Raw genomic sequence first — 23,540 nt, 5'->3', positions numbered from 1 at the left:
AACTTGTGTCAAGTGAGGAAGCAATGGGGACACAACCCACCCATTTGGTTTGGCTGGTTATCCCAGAAGTGGGAAAGGTTAGCCTAGGTCATCTTCACCCTCCTTTTAATGACCAAGAGCATCGATCAAGGGATTCGGGTGGGCAGCCCATGGACAGATGCTTTCCAACCTGTGCACGGTCCTCTCAGCTATTAAACCCTGAGGCTGGCATCATCTGAGCAGGATGGCCAGCCCAGATTCCAGCATCCTTACCATGCACCAGCGAACACCAGCAACCAGCAACTGACTTGGGTTATTCTCTTATTCATTCATTGACTCCTATGTTCATTCATTTGTTAAGCATTCATTAAGCACCTACTGTGTACAGCAAGGGTTTCAAGCCTATGTACCCATAGGGGCCAGACAGAGTTAAGCAAATGCAGCAGCCCTTGGTAGAAGGAAACAGAGAGCAGGTTCCCCTCTAAAGAGGGTAGGTTCCACCTGTTGTCCCTGATGACTGCTCTGCAGAAATGCAGGCCCAATACTGCTGTCTCATCCTCTTTTTTTTTTTTCTTTTCCCAAAGAAACAGATTTCCAGCTTGATCTGAAGTCTTTTTCAATGTGAGCAGCTCAGCTCATTCCATTTAACAAATGTGTTTGTTTTCTGATTGTTTCCCTGTGGGGCACCAGTTTGTACCCTCTGATGTTCAGGGAACTGGAGACCAGATACCATGATACATGGAAAGACCCTATACCTCACCAGTAACTCTAAGACAAAGTTGGGGAAAACAGTGCCTAAAGAGAGGTAGAGAGAACACATCATGGGAAAACATTCTTCACTCTGCTGATGAGAAGTCTCCCCTGATCAACCCACAGTTGCAGACTTGGCCCAACTGTGTCCCGACTTGGAAACCTGACTTTGGAAACACAACACGTGAGACTCTGTGATTTTGACTCGAATGGCATGAAGATGGGACAGCCACATTCTCTCCCAGGACCAAAAAACCCCTCTCGACTTAGGGTGAAAGAAAATCGTTGTTTATTTACGCTTCATTCTTCTTAATTTCCAATATTCTTTTAGACTTACTGCCAAGTCCAAATGAAAAGGTATTCTGATGTAATAACTGCAGACTTTGATCTGAACTCACCAAAGCCGTTGTGAAGAATTTCAGAGCCGAACCACTTGAGTAACAAGTCATCAAATCAACGTGAGCCTCGATGTTTTTTTAAACTTTACCAAGAAGCCGGTCTCGAGAGTGAAAATGAGCTTTTCCCCAGAAGTAAACACTTGTCACAAACACTTAAAATGACATTTTCTATAACATTCCTTTTTTCCTTCCGAGGAGCATGGATTTCACACCTGGGAGCAAATGCATTACTGTCACTGCCCTTTGAGTGACTAACTGATCATGGCCTTGCCTTCACACAGATAACCTTGGGACTGACTGCTTGATCTTGCTTCTCCAGGTCTGTAACACGTCTTGCACGTTTCCTGGGGCGACACCCGAAATGCCTGCCGCCCTAAACTCCCTGCTGGCCTGGGATGGTTGTGTAACTTCTCACACCCACTGGACCACTTTGCAGATTGAAAGGGACATTGTTACACCAGGAAAACAGCATTAGCCTTGGCTGGCCCGGGCCAGTTGTGGTGTATGGTCTTCCTACCTAAAGAAAAGTGGGACCATCACCAGTGTGCTGTCTTTCTGCCAAGCTGGTGGAGACCTCTTCGCTCAGGGTCACTATGCAGGAAAAAGGGAATGATTAGTCCTGGGTGGGCTGGCAGTGGCCTCGGGTACCCCCCACTCCAGGGAGACCAGGGTAATTGCAGAGTCACAGAGACTGGCCCTGGGATCCCAATACGCAGGAAGGACCCTCTTCAAGACTCCCTGACATTCCTCTCTCGGCCAGTTTCCCTACACAGTGACCTGAAACCCACTTGTGCAGCAATATTTATGGTCTCGGTCTTTCTGTCTCAGTTCTCTTTCTCTCACTTGCTAGTGTGCGTGCTTTTTGACATTAACACGATGGAATTATAGACTGTATCTAGTCTTTCTAGAAGTTTCCATGTTAACTAATGATCTGGGCAAGGAGATGGCTGGAAAATTCTTAATCAGCAAAGAAAATGACAGCCCACCATATGGGCCACGCTCCTGAGGCCCCAGGCTAGGAATGCCTGGCCCCATTTGCATATCTCCTTTTGGTTCTCAGCATCAACAACGTTCAGATATGCATAAGATAGTAATACTATTATTCACATCATAACAGATGCTAAGAATATTGGCTATCATGCACCAAGCACCATTCTGGACAAGCATCATCCTTATAACACTCTCTAATCCTTATCGTCCTATAAAGAAGACATATTTATCTCTTCCCTACAGATGAGGACACAGAGAGGTTAACTGTCTTACTCAAGGTCACACAGCTGGGCTCAGCAATGGTGCTGACCTCCCCCAGAATCTGCCAAAAGGTGATAAATTCCAAGCCATATCTTTGCCTTAAAAAATAAGTTTGTGTCTCAAGCAGTCTTGCAAATCACTGCTACTAATGGTGAAAGTTTGTGTTAGGAGACTAGAAAATAGGATTATGTCATTCTCTGTCTCCGAACACTAGGGAACAATGGTGGCAAAAATGAGTGTACCTGAAAGACAACAGAATGTTTATTCTGCCATCCCATGAGTGGTCTCTTACAGATGTCCCATTTATTCACCAAGCCATTGCTGGCTACTTCATACATGTAAAAATAGAAGTATAGCACAGGAAGCTACATCTTTAGCACATTTGCATTGCGATAATAGTGAGAACTGCGTCCCCTGCATGTCCCCTGCACTCTGAAGGCAGGTGCCCTGCTCAGCCCCTCTGCTGACACTGTGTGCCTGCGGGCTAGCCACATTTGGGTCACAGCTGATGAGCCCCCAGAAAGGAACAGTTCCCCAGGCACCAGCAGCTGGAAAGAATCAATGCCTGCAGGAAGACCCTGGATGAGAATTCTTAGCAGGATCCTCCAATTTCTCTCTTTCCTTTCTTTTCCTCCTCTCGGAACAAGGGATCCTACAGGATGGGTGTTTATGGGCGATGCTTTCTACCCAATGTGCTCCAGCAGCTTAGAAATGGACACAGTGGCTTGAAAGATCAGTGACAATAACCACAGGGCCGAATCGAGCAATCCCTGGCGTGAGTCCACACGGGTGTTCCATCCTTCCGTTCTGAGCACAAAGGGTGCTTAAAACTTTAATGAATTGAACTCTATGAGTAAGGGATGTTAATCATTTTAATTACCCAGCAGCCTGAAATCAGATATAACAGTCCAATAATGTATCTTTAAACGAATCCAACCCTGCCCCTATATAAAAAAAAAATCCCTTCCAAACCCATTCTAATAATTTCTATTTATCTTTCCTGACGTTAACTGTTATCCAGCCCAGCCGGCCAACAGACAGCCTTCCCCCTCACGTTCGGTTTAAATGCAGTGCCGTCTAGTTTTTCGATATCATTAGCGTCCCCCTGGTGGGCAGAGAGCAAGGCAGTGGCACCGGTCACACTTCACTGCTTTATCTCATATGACAAAGAGGGATGATGTGTTTCAATCCAGGCCAGCCTGGCAGAGGGGAAGGTGGCCGCGGAGAACTCCCCCTGCTGCCGAGAAACACCAAAGGGCCCCTCCATGTGACTCGCTAACAGCATGAAGGGGCAGACAAATAGATTTTCCTCTATACTTATAACCAGCATCATTTTTCCTTGCAGGGCGTTCAGTGCAGGTAGCTGTTTTATATGAAATGAACAATCTTTATAGACGTACCAGAGCCATAACAAGCCTGATTTTCAGCGAAGCTGGGGTATATAACTCTTACCGAATTGTCAGGCTACTTGCTCAACAAATCAAGCCTAACTTATGATGTTTGCAGCGTAATTTTTATTCCTGTTTGACTAGCCAACTACCCGGTGGTAATAGGATGTTAGGAAAGGGCAGTGGCGATGTTTGTGCCGGCCGTGATTGATAGGCCGCCGCGGCGTTTTTCATTTATATCTCCCGATTCCAAATCAGTTAAGTTTAGGAAAAATGAAACAAAGTGGCAAGAAAAATGTTTGCAGATTGCAGACCGGCGCTCCCTCCGATCTGAGTTCAGCCCACATCTGCCGGGATTGTCTGGAAACATTAAGATATCTAAATGGAAATCAATACTATATGTGCCAGGCATTTACTACCAGGAACAAGCATCGAGAGACTTGAGCTAATCAGACTCCAGCTTGTGCCTCCGCCTTAGACTCAACCCCAGGGGTGTCCTAATTGCCCAGACTAATCATAGAAGAGTTAAATTTATAACCAGGAAAGACATCTTGTTTTTCTTACCAGTCATCTTTTAGGAGCGGGAAGGTTCACCTGTGAGGTGGGTGCCAGATGTACAGGCGGGAGCCCCCGTGCCCGGGGAGGACGGCTCCTCACCTGTCAGAGGCGGGGGAAGACGGATTTACCGGCCGCCGTAAAACCAGTCGGCCTCACTTAAGCTCCGGGTGGGAGAGACCTCCGCCAGCTCACAGACGAACTGCTGATCCCCTCACTGACAGCCTCTCCGCTTAACCCCGTGCTCTGGAACATGAAAGGAGAGGGCTCCCGCAGCCACAGGCTCCCTGCACGCTTTGATCCCCACCCCAGTTTTTGGTTTTTTGGGTTTTTTTTTTTTTTTTTTTTTTTTTGTATTCTAAGGAAATAGCTCAGAAAAGCAAATAGCACAAGGGATGTTCCAGATCTATGCATCTGTTTTTCCCTGAACCTTAGTCTCGGCTTTTGTCCCTGGGAACCTCCAGAGGAGTTAATATCACTCGGCGACATGCATCTCCCTAATATACTGTGCAAACAAGTCACCGACATTATTCACACTCTAACTAACTACAAAGTCACACAATAGCTATTGGACGAGCCCACACCATACTGCTGAAAAAACCGTAATGTATCAGGGGACTGGATTCCTAATATTTGCATTCTAGATGCCAACTGTGAGCATATTTTGTACTATTTTCAATAAATTACACCAAAATATGCAAAATGTTTATAAGGCTCCATCTTCTATTTTTGGCTCCGGTATATTTGCAACTTAATAGTCCTACAGAGATTTGTTTGTCTCCTCTGGAGAAAAAGGAAAGTGGAAAAATACAAAAAAAAAAAAAAAAGAGAGAGAGAGAGAAAGAGGGAGAAGAAAAAAGAGATGAAGATGCTTTGTTCACGCAACAAGTCGAGTTCGGCAAGTTTTTTTGTAAAAGAGCAGAGCCAGCTGTCCCTCAGGACCTTCTTCAACAAGAAATTTAATAACATCATTTGGATTCTTTGTGCCCTGGATTTCAGATGTATTTTTAATGCGTGTGTCTTAAAACAAAACAACCATTGTCAGATGCTGTATTCTCTTCTCACCAGTTTAAATGGTTTCCTAGACAGCACAATTCTGGGAGCTTCATGAGGGTTGTGATCAATGAAAGCCTGTGCCTTGCACCCCGTGGCTTCCCAAGGATGCCCATCCCTCAGTTCTCCGCCCAGGAACCGTGTCTCTGGTCTTCGTGATGTGACTGCTGACAGCCTCTCGCCTTTGGTGCCATCATCACTGCTTTACTGCGCACACAACTGGGTGCAAGGACACAGCTTTCTTGTCTCCAACCCAGTGAGAGAGGCCTCCCTGACCACCTCATGCCTGTGTAGCATTAGGGCTGATGCACTGGAGCAGAAGCTGGGATGCAGGAGCTGAAAATAAATCCGGGTTGGAGAGGGCAACAGCTTCCAGCTGCTGGAATATAAAACCAAGCCTGAAACTTTTCAGTCAAGTTTCTCTGTTGGAAAAGCGAAGGAAGAAAGGAAGGAAGGGAGGAGGGGAGGGAGGCAGGAAGGCAGGAGGGGAGGGAGGAAGGAAGGAAGGAAAAGAATATCTAATATTCCTAGGAATTGGGACTCAGGCCCTGTTCTCTAACTGGATCAGCCTTTCCTAGTACGACTGAAGTTGCAGACAAATTCATTACTTAGCCAAAAATAACAAAGTCAGAGGAAGAGATATTTCAATGAACAAATCCTTGTTCTTTGCCAGCCTCCACCTAAATAAATGGGAAGAATGTATCATGCCTTTGTACTCACAGTAGGCCCTCAAAATGTATTTGTAGGTTGAACAAGCCACCATGGACACACAGATGGCTGAACAAGGAAGACAGTTCAGTTGAACAGACTCCAGAAGAAGTCAAGCAACATCCTTCAAATGCAGAGGCCCAGGAGGAAGTGATGCCCAGAACACACTGGGCTGCAGGCCGGCAGGCTCACCTCCCATAGCGCTGTGCTGCTCAGCCCCAGCTTCATCTGCTTGGTGGACAAAGGCCAACGGCTCCGACCCCTGAGCCGAACGACACCACACGCACTCATCAGCTGGCAGAGTGTGTTAGAAGAGGAGGCTTGATGGGCCCAAGCCCAACTCCTGACACAGGAGCAGCAAAAGACAAGGGGGTTGGAGAGCCCCCGCCAATCCCAGCGTAGTAGAACGCCGCCTGCTGACGCCTGACCCCGTGCCAGGCACCACTCATTTCATCCTCACCAGCGCCCCATGACGACGGTTCCACGGTTGTTCCTCAGGGGACTCAAGTGATGTGGCTGGGATCCCAGAGCTGAGAGCAGACAGCAGGATCCCTAGTGCTCTGTTGCTGCAGGGGGTGTCTGGGGGCCCAGGGATGAAGGCCATCACAAGGAGGTAACACAACAGAGGGTGAACCCAGGATGCGAATCAGACCACATCTATAGAATGACAATAATAATAATAATATTACTATAATAAATCCATGCTAAAAAAAACAGTTTTCAAATGGATGCCCAGCCAGAGGAGTACTTCATTCAGTGAGCTTCACGAAGAGGGGGCTCAAAGGTCAGTAAGCTAGAATGGTTACAAGATAAAACATTCGGGGGCGTGTTCAGCAGTGTGATTCCCTGGGCTCTGGCCCCCAGACGGACAATGGGGAAAGTCACTACATTCAGTTATCAAGGCTTCGGTTTCATTTCTCCAACATTTGAAAGCCTGTGATCTCACTGTCGTCTCACGATTGAAAACCCAGAAGGGCAGGCCCTCCCAGAGCCTGCTGCCCGTGGCCTGGTCCTCCACGTGGAGCAGCTGTACCCCAGAAGCACCATCACTGGGCCCAGCAGAGCGGAACCTCTTCGGCCCCACTTTCCACAAGTAACGTAGAGAGCATCTCTATGTCCTGTGGCTGCAGAGGGAAGGGGCAAGAGAGCAGGGGAAAGAGAGGGAGTGTTCCTCCTGTGGACTGAGTCAGGAGGAGGACATGGCTTGTTTAATCCCAATAAATCAGAGTGTCCCCGGGAGGTAGAAGCAACAGGGGACAGCAGGCTAGCCAAGCTGCACGTTGACCCAAGGCAGAGCTTGCAGAGAAATGATGTCCTCTTCAGCAGGCTCCTGGAGAGATGGTCTGCATTTCTTCTGACAAATTAGAAGTGCCCTGAATGCAACCATTCCTCAGAAAATAGGCCTGATTTAGCAGCGCACGAGCTGCCATTATCTGGCTGCATAAAAAGACCATTTAAGCGGGGCAGCCTCCAGAACGCTGGCCCGCTGGAGGCAGCATTTCTGAAAAATTACCATCACCACCACCACCCCGCCCCCGACTGCCACCTAAGCCAGGCACTACCCAAGGGAGAGGCCTCATTTACAACCTAGGAGAGCGAGCAGGCTTTAATCAAAGGAAAGGCATCGTTTGTCTTTGGTCTCTGCGAGAGTTTCCCACACCCCCGCGGTCCCCAGCCCCTCACCTCACCTGGTCTCAGATGGCCAAGCCAATTCGGGAGCTGCAGTGTGGGCATCACCGGCCCCCTTCCATCCCGTTCTTGCCCTGTTAGGGCCGCCAGGGCCCTCACCATCCTCGCTGCATATCAGAGCAATCAGGGACCAGATCTGGTGACAACGATGCCCCACAGCTGAAACTACCCATTGGCACAAAGTCGTCATGTTTGAAAACTTTGCGTGCCAAGATTACAACGTGTCATTACGTACCCCAGAGATGCACTACCTTTTTAAAAAGTATCTCTAATGAGATCTACAAATCTTGGCTGAAGACAGCTGACTTTATTGTGTTTGTAAAGAGGAAAATGTTTTAAATAGGTTAGGGCTCCCGGGACGGATAGCCCCACGGTGAGGGTAAGGTCATTGGGAAATGTTAATAAAAGTTTTCATAAGATATGACTGCACTCAAAGAGTAATGTTTGGATGTAAAAGTAACTATAAAAGTATAATTTCTACCAGGGTACACGCACAGTTTTTTCTGCATCAAGATATTTGCCCAATTCCTCACTGAGCAGGGGTTACAGCTTTTCCAGCTGTTTTGACGGCCACAATGGGATTCAATCCTTATTAGTCAGAGCTGCAGCCGCCTTTCCCAGCCTTGGCCAGTTACGTTGGAAACCGTCCCATGAAGCAAAGTCTTGCACAGCCAATACGCCAGCTCTCAACCTAGGGGTGACTCAGCCTGCCACGGGCAAGGCTCCCCTCACACCCTGGGAGAGAGACGTGAACAAGGAGGGGCACCCTGGGGGCACAACCACCGGGCTCAGGGGTTCTTGGGCTAGTCCAGGGAAACATGCCAAATGGGGAATATTCAGGTATTTCCTATTCAATGAGCTCGTTGGTTTTTAAAGTTAACCAGCCCAAAGACAATGTCTCCGAAGCATTTTTCTAGGTGATGGGAAAACTAATGAGATGAATTCGTCCTCCCTGTTTGCCAGATCCCATTGACTCAAATCAACCTTGATGTCTCTCATAGGGCACGTGGGACATGTGGGGGCTTCAGGGCTCAAGGCTGGGAACCAAACTCCCTGCAGACACTCAGTGAAGAAGGTAAGGGAAAACGAAGAAGTATTGGGATCTGGTCCAGCAATCCCACTCCCAGGCATATATCTGCAGGAAACTCTAATTCAAAAAGATACAAGCACCCCAATGTTCATAGCAGCACTATTTACAACAGCCATGACATGGAGGCAATCTAAATGTCCATCAACAGACGACTAGATAAAGAAAATGTGGTGTATATATATATATCAATCGTACATACACACATACACAAAATGGAATACTACTCAGCCATAAAAAGAATGAAATCATGTCATTTGCAACAATATGGATGGACCTGGAGATCACCATTCTAAGTGAAGTAAGCCAGAAAGAGAAAGAAAAATACCATATGATATCACTCATATGTAGAATCTTTTAAAAAAAAAAAAAGGACACAAATGAACTTACTGACAAAAACAAAAACAGATTCACAGACATAGAAAACAAACTTATGGTTACCAGGGCGGGGTTAGGGGGGGATAACTGGGAGTTTGGGATTTGCAGATACTAACTACTATATATAAAATAGATAAACAACAAGGTCCTACTGTATAGCACAGGGAACTCTATTCAATACCTTGTAATAGCCTATAATGAAAAAGAATATGAAAAATACATATACACACACACACATAACTGAATCACTATGCTGTACACCAGAACACAACATTGTAAACTGACTATACTTCAATTAAAAAAAGGAAAAGAAGAAGACTGAGATCTGGGATCACAGACTGGGACAAGGAGCCAAAACCACCAGAGTCTTACCTGCACAACACATTGGCCATGTCACCATCGGCAAGAGGTCTCCCTTCTCAGCACTACCCAGAATCTAGGGTAAGGCTACCTACAGCACATCACTGTCAGGACCGCACAGGACATACTCCAGCCCTCTCCAGCCCCTCCCAGCCTCCCACACGGCCACGGAATGTTCATCCGGGACCCGGGACATCTGCTCCTTACCTGTCCTTCCCGATCTACTGTTTATGATGGATACATCAGACCCTGAGCTCTTCAGGACTTTGTTATCCACAGAGCCTGGCTCTGGCCAAGCAAAATCTTTTGCCATGAGTTTTAGAACCTATTTTGAACGTTTGGAAAGTATGACTTCGCTTGTCCTTTGGTGTTGCCCTGGCAACCTTTCCCAGAAACAGGGTCGTAGGATGCCTGAGTTTGAGGGAGGGCTGGCGGGGGCCGGGGGAACAGGAAAGGAAAGGAAGGGTGGAAATAAACATGGTTAAGGTCTCAGAATTCTACTCCACGATTCTCCCTCATTCTGGATGGGATGCCACCGACTTGATTCACCCCTCGATTCAACGCTTCACCTTCCCAGAGGGGCTTTCCTGATCATGGGATACAGAACAGCCCCATCAGTCTCTACCCTTCCTCTTACTCTGCTTTATTTTTCATCTTAGCACTCATTTCTCTGAGATGTTACAACAGGGACTTATTTGTTTATCATTTCTTGCCCCACCCCCAGCATTAGAATGGAAACTCCATGCGGGAAAGGACTTTGGCTTGTCCACTGCGGGTTCTCAGCCCCTAGAACAATACCTGGCACATGGCAGTGGTTCAATTAATATTTGGGAATGAATGGGCCGTGTGAACAGGACACCGTCAATTCTCAGGCTCTCACGAGTCTGAGAGGCTATTCAAAGCTGGTGCTTGTCACCAGAGGCCACCTCCTGCATCCTGAGTCTGGTGGGAAGAATCCAAACTCAGAACCTACTTGCAAGCACAGCCTGGTTTGTGGCACGGCCCTGTCATGCACCAATGCACCAGTGCAGGCAACCAGCCCAAAGTCCTGTGGAGGCAGCTTTGGGCTCTGTTCATTCTATCAAATTTCCAGATTGGAGCCTGATTTGAAAACCAAACAAAGCAGCCCAAAGGGATGTTGAAGGGAATGGGAAACGGAGCTTCCTCGGGGCAAACGCCTCGGATCAGCAGTGAGCTCACAATGTCCGGATGTTGAATCAGAGGCTGAACGCGCATCTCTGAGGAATGCTTCAGAAGGAATTCCAAAACGAGTGGGAGGTCAGAGATTAGAATCAGAGATTCCTCATGACTTTTCAATGTCATGGTCGCTTGTGGACAGAATAACGGCCCCTAAAAACGTCCATCCCGGAAGCCCAGAACCTAGGAATACTCTACCTTACATGGGCAAAGGGACTCAGCAGATGTATTAGGGACACAAATCCTTGAGATGGGGAGATTATCCTGGATTATCCAGGTGGGCCCAAACTAACCACAGGATTTCTTGGGGGGGAAACCTTTCCTGGCTTTGATCAGAGAGAAAGGCATGAAGACAAAAGAAGTGTCAGAGAGACGCAACTCTGCTGACTTTGAAGATGAGGGCCTTGAGCAAGGCATGAGGGCAGCCTGCAGAAGCTGGAAAGGTGCAGGAAATGAATTCTTTCCTAGAGCCTCCAAAAGGAACGCCTTGATTTCAGTCCAGTGAGACCTGGGTTGGACTTTTGACCAACAGAACTGCAGTGTTGTAAATTTTGTGTTAAACCACGGAGTTTTAGGTAATTTGGGGTAATTTGGTATAGCAGCAACAGAAAACTAGTACATGGTCTTAGGATTTCTTACCCAAGTCAAAAAAAACTTGATCAGAAAGCCCTGAGTTCCAAGGTTATTCCCCTTTTGACCTCCAGCATGAAATAAATGAGTTCAACGAGATAGGTCCCTATGCTAAACTGAGCAAAGAAACTGAAGATAGCATAGAGAACATGCCAAGCTTAGAACCAACACTCCAACCCAAGAGCGACCAGCAGTTAGTCCATTTAAATCCTAGAAAGCATTTTCTACTACACAGAAATAAAAATATTCAGAACCAGAGGGTGAACTCTTTCTCCCCTGTTGAGATTGGAGAGATTTGGGTGACTCCCCTGAGCTCCCAGCTCACACCATCACATATGTCATTAGAACCAGAAGGTGGAAACATCTCCAAGGTGGGGACTAGGCTGGAGAAATAAGATCATTAGTTTCTCTGCAGGAAGCTGACCTAATGTTTCTTGTCTCCGGATAAGGGGAAAAGTCTTACTACAGAGTGAAAGGAAGACAATACTGGAAAAATCAGCCAATTTCCTGGCCACATTTGTATGTGAGATTTATCTCAACTCCCACCCAAGAGGTTTCAACCTGTGCATTTTGGAACCACAGCAAATATTCAAACATGCTGAATTGAAAAAGGAGTAACTTACCTCGTGATTCGGTCTAACTGAATACCATATCCTTATTCTATTTAATACCATTCATAGGTCCCACACATTGGGAAACCCCAGGCCACTTCATCAAACTCTGCAGCCTCCTCAGACTGAGACCCAAATCAGACCCAGCCCCTCCGCATCCACACCTCCAATTTCTCTCTGTGTTCACTCTGCCTGCTCCCCAGCAAGCTGCCCCGAGCGTGCACGAGTGGATCCAGGTGAAAAATGAAATCCTGGTCCAGACCCAGCACTGACTGAGGTCCACCTGATGGTAATCTCCAAGTGCCCAGAACGCCTAATTGGAATGGACACCCTTGGCAGTTGGTTAAATCTCTAAATTGGTTCTTGGGACCTTCGGATAAGAACCACCATGGTACAGAAGGCCAAAGGGAAGCCTCTGAAACTGTTTATGAATCAGTCAACGTGGTCAATATGTCTATGATAAAAAGGTGGTGGCCTCTGTCATATTTCACTGAATTCACCAGACTGACTGCCACAAAAATCAGGCAGACCCTGAAGGATGGCTGCAGACAATCTTGGTGAGATAAATGCACTCCAGAGGGTAGGAGATACACCCTAAGAAAATTCAGAGACCCACCAAATCAATGAAGATTGTAGGGGCCCAATGGCCAAAGACATACCAGAACATCCCATCCAAATTGAAGGACAAATTACTGCCTCTCACATTTCTCACAAATGAAAAACACTGTCAGTTTGCCTCCACCCCAGGGTTCCAGAGGCAGTTATTCCACATTTCGGAATACAGCTCCAATCCATTTGCTGAGCAACAGGAAAGTCTTCTGACTTTGAGAGGGGCCCAGATCAGGAAAGGGCTCTGTGGTGAGTCCAGGATCCAGGATCCATGAGCTGGAAGACGGAGTGTTATTAGAGGTAGCTGAGGTGGGAAAAGACTATGCAGAGTTTAAGTGGGAAGGAATTACAGGTGTGAAAACCACCAGTCCCACCGCCAACAACTCACGGTATACACCTGGGCCCAGGTACAGACAAACTGCCTGCCTGAGGAATATCAAATTACCATGCAGTCAGAGCTGCCCGTCGTGAACTGGGTTTTGTTAGACCCACAGTCATAAGATTGGGTAGACCCAGCAGCATTCCATTGTAAGATGGGTGAATCTCATCCAGGATTGGCATACGTAGGGCCACAGGGCCCAGGTGAGTTGCACGAGCCGGTAGCCCAGGCCCTGGGTCGTCCACCACTGCTGCATCAGCATCGCTCCCTCAGCGAACACCTGTGGTACCACAGGTACGCTTAGGACCAGCGGATGAAGAAGGAAAAAGGCTGAGCTCAGTTTTCAGGTCAGTTCATGAACATAAGCTTCAAACAGACTGCAGCTACAATACAACCCCACACAGTGATGGAGAATCTTCCCAATAGTAGTAAACCTGGTAATTCACTCTGCACAGAAAAGAAGTGTCGTGACATAAGATATGTAGAGAATCGTGGGCGGTGGCAAATGGCTTGGCTGGTTGTTCAAGAGTCTGGAAACAGGATCATTGGAAGACTACAAAGAGTTCTGGGAAAGAAGCACATAAATGGATCTACGGGAAGGCACAAACCAAGACGATCTTTGTATCACAGGACAATGTCCACCAGGAAGCACGGGAGAAGCACTAAGTAAGTAGAATGAACGACTCAGCCACGTGATGTCAGCCAGCTTCTGTCACTGGCCATTGTGCTGGGACAACAGCCTCATGAATAGAGTTAGAGACATGGTAGCCCAAAGATGATGTATGGCTCCAGTATGAAGGGGTCCTCTTCTCTAAGACTAACCTAGCTGCTACCACTGCCAAATGTCCAACATGCCAGCAATGGAGACCAGCGTTGAGTCCCTGACATGACACCATACCACAAGAAGGCTAACCATCGACTTGGGGGCAGCTTGATTTCATTGAATGCCTTCCACCCTGGAAAAGGCAGTAATTCAACTTGTCTATAATTGAGACATATTCTGGATAAGAATTTGCCTTTCCTGCCTGAGTTCGACTTTAGCTAGCCCTCCTATCCAAGGATTTGCACCAAAATTGGATTTCACATGCTGTTGTATCAAGGGACCCACTGTATATCACAGAAGGTGTGACAGTGGGAATCTGACCATGAGATCCACTGGTTCTGTCACCTCCCACACCACCAAGGAAGCTTTCAGCTTGATGGAGCAATAGAATGACCCTTGGAAGGTTCAGCCCAGGCACCAACTTGGAGGCAATATCCTGAAAGAACAGGATATCCTTTTCCAGGACTCAGTACACACGCGAAAGCAATGAAACTTACATGATTCTGTGTCCTGATAGGTAGAGCACATTGGGTCAGGCACCAGATGTGGAAGCAAGAGTGGCCCCACTCACCATCCTTCCCAGGGGATGGTGCTTGCTGGGGACCTGGGGAATTTGGGGCTTGCTAGTTCTATGGATCTAGAGGTGCCAATACCCAGACCAAGAACTCTCCCAGCAGGAGACCTGGCAAGAGTCCCATTACATTTTTAGCTCCAGCTGTCACTTATTCATTTGGAGTTCCTATGCCAAAATTTAACAAAAAAAAAAAAAAAAAGAAGAAGAAGAAGAAGAAAGAAAGAAAGGAGAGATAGGGCTGTTGTTATATAATGGAGGCAGCTAGCTGATCTACTGAAGCATCTCTTGTCACCAGTGCCCTATCTTGAAATCAGATGGATGACTGCAGCAGCCATGACTGGAAAAGGGCATGGTGACCAGAGGGCCATTCCCTTTAGAGATGAGGGTCTGATTATTGCAACAGATGAGTCACTCAGATCAACAGAAGTGCTAGCCAAGGATAAGAATTATAGCCAGTAGAGGACAGAGAGGATGGGTAACAGATGTGGCCAAAGACCAGCTTCAGTGATGGGGACTATAGCTTTTCTCCCCTTATAAGACTCCCCTGGGGGGGAAAAAAAAAAAAGACCAACCAGGATCCTGAAAGAGCTGCTCACAAAACGTATCATACGAAACGAGGAGATCTGTGCTGTGCAAGGGCTGGACTGTACAGGGCTGTGTGCGCTACTCATCCTAGCTCCTGAGAGCACTGGTAATTTGGAAACTGTCCTCAGCTGAAGAGAGTAGCCTTGTCCAAGATCAGACCCCCTCCCCAGGGGAAGCCCAACCCAGTAGCTGGTTGATGAGATGGGGTAGGGGTACCAGACCCCAACCTCTTGCCTCAATGTGGGCCATTTCTGCAGAGCAATTCCAGCCACAGAATGCTCCATAAGATTTGCTGAGGCCTCTGATGCAACTTCCTGTGGTTTAACTTCCTCCTCTGCCCAATCGGGAACTCCAGACTCTGTACAGGTGTTACCCCTAAAAGCATTTCCCCAATGAAGGTTCTACACACAGATCTCTGAACCTTAGAATCTGTTTCCTGGGAAACTTGGCTTATAATAAATGCTTCTTTCAAAAGACAGATTTGTTTGTGTTACCACATGTACACACACATGCTTAAAATCTTCTCACTTCCTATTCCTCTGAGGGCAAAGACCAAATGTCTTACCCTGGCCCATAACATCCTGTTTGGTCCGACAGCCACCAATCCATTTCTGCAGGTCCTCTGCCCACACTTCTCCCTTTCGATTTCTCTGTTCCAGCTGCACTGGCCTTCCTTGCATTCCTTAGGTATGACACGTGATTTCTCCTGCCCCAGTGCCTTTGCACATGTTGATTCCTCTGCACAGAAAGGTCTTCTGTTCTATCCGTTCTTCAACCCTCAGACCAACGTCTTCTTCAGAGAGACCCATGATCTTCCCCAAACTTGATCAGATCATTCTGTCGTACATGCTCATAGCACAAGGCACTCTTTCTTTATAACACTTATGAGTTTGAATTATACATTTGGTCATTGTTTAACTAATGTTTATTTTGCTCACCATTACAGCTCCAGCACCTATCACAAAGCCTAACTCATAACTGACAATAAACATTTGTTAAATTAAGATGCTAATTCCTCCTTAAACTAGATTCAAATCCCTCAATACATAAATACCATCTTTTTTGCTGCAGTGTTATTTCTTGTGGGTATTTTCTTCATCCAGTGACTTAAGAGACTGTCGCAGGACCCAGTACACAGTAAGCACCTGGGCCACAATACCTGCATTTACACCTTAAGTGGTTAATGCGTGTGGTTTTTTTTGTGTGTGTGTGTGTGTTTTTTTTCTTTCCTGTTAGACTGTGAGCTCGTTGAGAGAAGGAGTTCCCTCTTGTCTGAACTTCAAGTGAGGAGCCTGGCGAATGTTTATTGAAGAAAATCCTCAGGAAGTGTGAATGTAAACATCTGGCTATTTTGAAATGTGGAGATGCTTCGGTTTTTATTTCTTCCAGACAGTCTGTATCACACAGGCACACACACTGCTAACATAGGATGTTAGAGGTCAGAGGCTGCTGATCAGTTCATAATCACTCCTCCTGCTCTACGCTGAGGACTAAAGGAAGCCTAACTCTGAGGGAGATGCACCCCTGGTGATCACCTCTCTGCCAAATTAAATGTTCCAGAAAGGTCTCAGGTCCTACGGACACTGCTGCGTCCCTGCAACAGAGCCCACACACCCAAATGCTTCCTGGGCTGAGCTGAATGGGTGGGGGAGTGTCCCACCAAACCAGGCAGTGGGGACCCACCCCAGCCAGACACCATCCTGTCAGATATGGGTTCGGTCTCGTTGGATATTCTGAGTTTTCAAAAGAATCCTGAACTGGGTTTGTATTGAACTCTCGCAATTTTATATGTGTCCTCAATTTTTTTAAAGAAGAAGAAAACAAAAAAAGATATTGCGCTATCCAAACAAAATGTGCCCATATAAGGGCCAAGTTCATGGGCTTCAGGAGGCTTCAGGTTGTAAGTCAGCGTACAAAGCTTCTGCAAACTCACCCGCAGACCAGGCGGGGCCCCAGGAAGGTCCGTGACTCAGTTTTCCCATCTGGCAAATGAGTCAATTGGACCTGATGCTCCAATTCTCACATCCTGGGTGTCCTTCTGAATCCTGCGGACTACCCAACAACTCTCTCACCTCAAAACAAGTCATTTCCATTTACAATTTGAAGCCAGCAACCAGAAAGGAATTTTGCCAGAATTTCCATTTCTTTCAAGAGCTAATTCCCAAGGAATGGGGGGAAAACAGGCACCACGCTCTCTTTCAGATCTCATTACATTTATTCAGCTTCATTACTAATTCTTTGTTCATGTGCTGTTCACCCTGGGATCTGCATTTCTGTCTAGTTGCTGCAAGTCAGGGAACCCACCTGAACTCAGGAAGCCTCATCATCTCCCCTGATGCTGATGGGTTTCAAAGTGACAGTCGTTATGTTCAGACAAGCTTCCTGAGCAAAGGGCTTCTCTAAAGAGCGTGCTGTCCAAGGATGAGGCAGCAGCCTAAGGCATTCCGAAGGGGAGCCTGGCATGTGCCCCCACCATCACAAAAGTCCCTGGTTCCCTGCACGACCTGTAAACGCTGGGAGGAGGCCTGGCCTTTAGAAGCCCTGCACGAAGAGGAAGTATCTGACCGCTGCCTGAGTCGTCCTATGCCTGCCCTGGGTTAGAAGCTGCTGTTTTCCTGTGGAGACGTCCAGCCCCTGCTGTAGATCTTAATACCCAATCTCCAGCACACAGGGCCACGCCAGCCCCGGCCAGCTCCGCCTGGTAGCCGGCAAAGCCCAGCCCCGGGGTCAGGGAACCTCATCTCCAGTTACTTTATGCGGATTCAAGAAACAGGTCCCCAAAGAAGCAAAGGAGGAAAACTACAGGAAACGTGCACACATTCACCATGAAATACCCACCCGAAGGACAAACTCGGTAATCCCACCAATGATGTTCCAAACCCGTGATGGCTAGCAGCCGACACATACCCGCAGACCTCAATCCATTTTTATTGTATTCAGGCTGCAGTGTTGTATTTCCTGCCTCCCCTTAGCACCACACATACAGTGTACTTGAAAACAAAAATCTATAATATTGATCCCGCAATGTCACCACAATTATTCTTTTGAAACAGCCATTGAAAACAAATTACATCTGCACTGCCTTTTCATCCGCCCGCTGTGAGTGAGCAATGCTCACCGTGGCCTCCAGCACCCTGGCGTTAGCACTGTGTCACCGCCGACAGGACAGCCCGGGGAAAAGCAGATGGGGGAGGGGGTGGCGAGGATGGCAACCAGATCAAAGGGTCGCTTTAGGAAGGCACAGGGGTCTGCCTGGCCCGGTGTCAGCATCCGGGAAAGGTCTGGACCCAGCATGGCTGCGAGCTCGGTGAATCTGAGAAATTCTGAGTCTGTAGACAGGTTTGCTGTCGGGGGCCGGGGACTCCTCCCAGCTCAGTACACCAAATGCTGGTGTTGGGCTGATTCAGCTGACAAAGACTTAGCCACAGCTTCATTTTCGGATACTCAGTTTAAAATCTAATGACAACAAGTATTATCTGAAGCAACGTGGGCTTCACCTCATGGCACGTAATTCTGTTGACCGACTGAAGCATCTATAACAGAGCAGTGGTGTTTTAAAGCAGGAATGCTGCCCACAGTCCCAGCTCTCTACAGTCCAAATTTCAACAGACACCAAGATGACCTTCCCGAAGAAGGTTAGTTGTCCTCTTTCCCAGCCAGCTGCACCCCAGAAGATCCAGAGGTAGCAGACACCCCAAGCTCATTCACCATCCCACCACAGAGCTGAGGCCTGGTACATAGGTGGGGTCCCAGCCCCCAGCAAGATCGTGAACCCCCTTATAATCCACCAGTCAGCTGCCCTGGGAACATCAGCTGTTGGGGGCCTGCCTGTTTGTTTTCAATTGTCAGACTTAGAAAAATTCTCCCTGCACGGTAATTAAATTCCATGCCACCGAGCGGTGGGCAAAGGGAAATTCTTTTGTTAAGGTTTGACCACACAAGTCACAGTGGTGGCTCTTGCAGGCGGGAAGTGATAACTTTGGAGCATTAAAAAAACCAATAGCCTTGTTGACATGGACATGGGAACCTAACCCCTGAAGCCTCCTGGTATGACGCATTGATTTTCCTGTCTGTGTACAGTTCTAAAGCCATCCATTCTGCATGGTCAGGACTCAAAGGGCCAGAGAGAGGAAAAAAATCTGTTCTCTCTGCTGTACCTCCAGGCAAAGTTGAAAAATAAATTCTCCGTTTTGAGAGATGATTTGTTCAAGCCATGTTTAAGAGAATATGATTGCATTAAAAGGGGGGGGAAAATATTTGGTTTCCCTGACCCTCCAGAACCTGCAGCCACTGACCCTCATGCAAAATCCTGACACCACAGACATGGCCTAGCAGGGGACAGAAGCAAGGGTGGGGGGTGGAGGACCTCAGGAATTGGGAAGCTTATTTATTATTCTCCAGATGATATCACGGTGCTGCCCGAAAATTGCTCAAATAATCCTGCCCATCCACCTGTCACTCCTCGGATCCCTCTGCCACTGTTATTTTGCAAGAGCCACTGTTCCTTCTTGTTGGATGGCTCCTTGTGACATTGCTATGCTCCTGCCTGCTCTCAGATCCTCTTTTCCAAAGGAGTGACAGGCCAGGCTGACTCACTCTTCAGGGTTTGCCTGAGAGTCATTCAGGGCATGACACCTCACCCTGTCCCTGACCCACTGTTCCTAACCGCAATGGGAGCATAAGGCTCCCCAGCCAGCCTCCCAGCACCTCCTCCCATGCTCCTGGGTACCTTGGGGTCCTCATTCAAAAATGCCTCCATGCCACCAAAATCCCTCCCCGTCCTTGGCTGTGACAAGGAGAGACCCTGGGTGACAGAGAAAGAGGCCAGGCTTTGGGAAAATGCGCTGAGACACTACAGGGGATTCCGTGTGCCTCCGGTCTCACGTGTTCAGGACTTTCAGAGTGTTTAGCTGTTTGAGTTCCAAATAAAGAAAAGAGTCGGTGCTGGTCAGAAGGTAGAGCTCACAGAATGGAAGACTAGTGTCTGAGCTGCAAATTTGCAGGGCCGTTCCGCAAAGCATTACATACATCATTCCCTGGTGCAGAGGAATATTGAGCTATTTCAGGGAAGCCAAAAAGGAAAGACCAAAATCAGGCAATTTTCCTGACCTAGACAGAACTACGGACGGAATACAGAAATAGAAAATGCTGGAGTGAATGTTCTTACAAGGTTTGTCTGCATAAACACAGATGCCACATATCCCAAGCGTATACAATGTGAACCCCATAGCAGACTGCATGCATGCACACCGCTGAAAGTCATAAACCCAGTCACACAAAACCTTCCCACCAGACGATTCCGTCTTGCTAGACCTATAGACGTATTCTTAAATTAGGTTGGTGTGAATGCGTTTGTATATTTATTATTAAAATACTTACTGTTCTGCCTTTTGAAGTCGATGGACAAATGATTTAGGAGCGGAAATAGACTAGAAACAAAATTAATGCAAATAATGTGTTGATTTTTTTTTTTAGCTTGATTAGCCAAGCCAATGGAAAATTCTAGAAAACGTATACAATTATTTTAACTGTCACAGGCTGGCAATTGTAATTGACATGATTTGTACGAGATGCAGTGTAATAACTGAATATATTAAAAAAAAATCTCATGCCTTGATTACCAGGAGAACATTACTAGTGCCACAATATTATTAACAACACAATTATCGTGGCATCCCTAGGATACGCTCTTAGCACTTCAATGCATTAGTGAACCTTTGCTAACGAAGAAAAAATTAAAGTACAGCAAATTTCAAAGCACCAGTTGTACCCAATATCATTAAAAATTTATAAAACTTCCCCTGAACATGACAAGTGTTTGGTTTAAATGAAGATCAGCCACAAGGAGAAAGCAGAAATCTTGTTACTCTTTGTCTCCTTCCCTACCCTATCTCTCTGCCTCTCTCTTTCTCCCAGACCTCCCCCAGCCGGCACCACCTCAATCCAGCTGAAATATGTAACCATTACAGAGTGACAGCTTGACACACAATGACCCGTCAGAACATTCATCTCGCAATGTTTTATTTTAGTGAGGAGCCAAACTGCAGAAAAAATAAGCAAGTTGTTTCAAGGCTTGGAAGGAGATCAAACATTTCTGGCATCCCCACTTACCAGACCTTTGATTTACAATGGACTTGTCAGAGCCCGATTAGACAGTGTGTGCTTAAAACCCAACAGAGGCTCCTCAACCGCCCCAGCCCACCGCCATGTCCCCCACGGAGAGCATCCCTTTGTTCCCGGAACCAGCAAGCCGGGCTGAAGCACAGAACTTTGCACCCTTGCAGAAGGGCCAGGCAGCATGTAAAAGGCAATCCGGCTCCAATTAAATCGCTTTTGCCAAGGTGAAAAGAGAGAAGGAGGGAGAGGGGGAAATGGCAAGAGAGGATGCATGCTGAGTTCCTCCCGCCAGTCTCTTTACCTCTTCCTTCCAAGTCAAAAGTTACCATCTTCCTCCCAGGAAAAAAAAAAAAAAAGAGATACCCAGCGATTGCTACCACCAGTGAGCTTTCTCAACCTTATTCAAATGGAAACGCTCAGCTTAAAAAAAAAAAAAATGAGTCAGACCAAAAGTGCAGGTGTTTAAAATATGTTCATGGTATTACGATTTTTGCTAGTAATTACAACTATGAAAATGGCTGGAAATATATTGTTTCAATTTGTATGGAGAACAATTGCAGAGAGAGAGAGGGCAGCATGATCTGTGCCTGGCATTGGAATGTGTAATTCCTTAACCCTATATGGTGGCACAAGGCTCGCTGGAGCAAATTATGAATACATGTGTTGGGAGAGCTTGAGTAGTAAATTTGGGTTTTGTGCATCCGTAACAATGCAATCTGACATGTGTGATTTATGGAATATTAAGTTAATACAGTATTATGAAATTAGCTTAATGTACTAAAGCTGTAATTTTAAAGTGAAAAACAATGCGACCAGACATAAACAAAATCAACATTAGCATTTTGTGAAAGCCGAAACCGATTCACTCAAAATGTGTCTGCAGAGTCACAGATTTACCTCGCCCAGACAGGCCCAAGGCTCAGGAAAGTTGCAGACCCCAGGACAACAATCTAATCAATCGGCCAAGCTGTTCGCTCACACCCAGATCTGGAGAACCCAGACCCAGGCACGCACCAGAGAGCCAAACCGCCCCCCATCCCCTGGGGAAGTCACCGCAAATTATCCACAGGTCTTCAGAACCAGAGGATCCCCAGACCAAGGTCAGAGGGCCTCTTCATACTGCACCACCAGTGAACTTCACCCTGTAATACCCTTGAAATAAAATCTGGAGAGAGATGGCTGGAATGCCAGGCGTAATCCTGAAAACTTGGGGGCTCAGACCCAGGAATAAATGAGACTCTGAGGCCAAGGAAATCTTGTTGGTTCATAAGAGCAAATCTAGCTGCGAGGTCCTTTGGCTCCTTAGAGGGGCAGCCTACCAGCGCGGCGACTTGTGACAGGACAAGGAACCAGAGACGTTTGGGTTCTGTCAGGCTAAGCCATCCCCCGGCCAGCCCAAGACACCGAAGAGCAGGTGGTGGTGACTTGGGGGAGTGTTGTCTCCCCGGGAGGCTTCCTAGCTGAATGGACGGACCGGGGCCAGAGGAAGGTTCCGGCCGTCCTCCACCCTCCCCCATTAACAACGTCTCACCTTCTCGGGGCCGAGGCTCGGCAGGGACTGAGCAGCGGGAACTGGGATCGAGGATCAGTGACTCTAAACCAGACGGACGTCTGAAACGCCATGTTCTGAAATGAAGGGGAGATGAAAACCCCTTAGAAAATACCGCCATGGCTTGCTTTGCTTTCGGGTGTGATTACTGACAACTGCGGGAGCATAAAGGAATGTCTGGGACCAGGACATGGCCCTTTGGGCCATCTTGCTTCCCTGACCCAAGCGGGCCACCCATGGGTGAGCAACAGGGCGGTAACCCAGACTCAAATCTGAGTCCCAAAATTTGGGATTAAATATGGACCTAAACGTCCTCCAGGGTCATGGAGGAACCAACGCGTGGCATTCTGACGAGCGTCAAAGCTATTTGACAAAGGACAGGGTTCCAAGGACCGCGCCCAGATCCACGTACCACAGGAGGCTGCTTCCTGTTAACTTCGGCGCGGACCGCCCCGGGGGAAGCCGACCCCGCAGCGCACGGAGCCCGCGGTGCGCAGGCGCGGGCCCCACGTGCTCGTGACACGCGGAGCAGAGAGTAAACGTGTGTTCGCTTTTTTCACGGCACTTTCGTTTTAAGATGCCCTGTTCGTGGCTCAGTGTGGTAATCGGGATTATTTCATTTATCTCACGTGTCACCGTGTCTTCATATACTCGCAGTAAAAATAAAAGCATTCTCCTTAAGAAGAAATGGAAAGTCTATGTCAAAGTTAGAGACGAAACAGTCGCTGAGTCCACACTGGAGAAAATCAATGCGCGAATCTCGCGGAGAGAGTCTGTGCCTCCCCCCCGTCTGGCAAAGGCGTCTGGCTGTTTTCTGTCGGTTTGCCGGCTTTTATTTTTAAGATGCCCTGCATTTATTACGGGAGCCAG

At 47.4% G+C, this 23,540-nt stretch overlaps 1 long non-coding RNA gene across 1 annotated transcript in view; it reads right to left on the bottom strand.

The window, feature by feature from the left end:
• Window positions 1–23,204, bottom strand: part of LOC123615370 (uncharacterized) — a 76,136-nt gene extending 52,932 nt beyond the window's left edge. Inside the window, exons 1-2 of the long non-coding RNA XR_006722948.2 lie at window positions 23,083–23,204; window positions 22,653–22,747 (exon numbers count right to left, since the gene is read on the bottom strand). This is a non-coding gene — a long non-coding RNA (uncharacterized LOC123615370). The remainder of the gene's footprint in view (window positions 1–22,652; window positions 22,748–23,082) is intronic.
• Window positions 23,205–23,540: the final 336 nt, after the last annotated feature.

Source organism: Camelus bactrianus, chromosome 9 (genome assembly GCF_048773025.1).
Source record: "Camelus bactrianus isolate YW-2024 breed Bactrian camel chromosome 9, ASM4877302v1, whole genome shotgun sequence".
In the NCBI taxonomy this organism is placed as follows: Eukaryota; Metazoa; Chordata; class Mammalia; order Artiodactyla; family Camelidae; genus Camelus; species Camelus bactrianus.
This window is presented reverse-complemented; position numbering and strand designations above follow the sequence as displayed.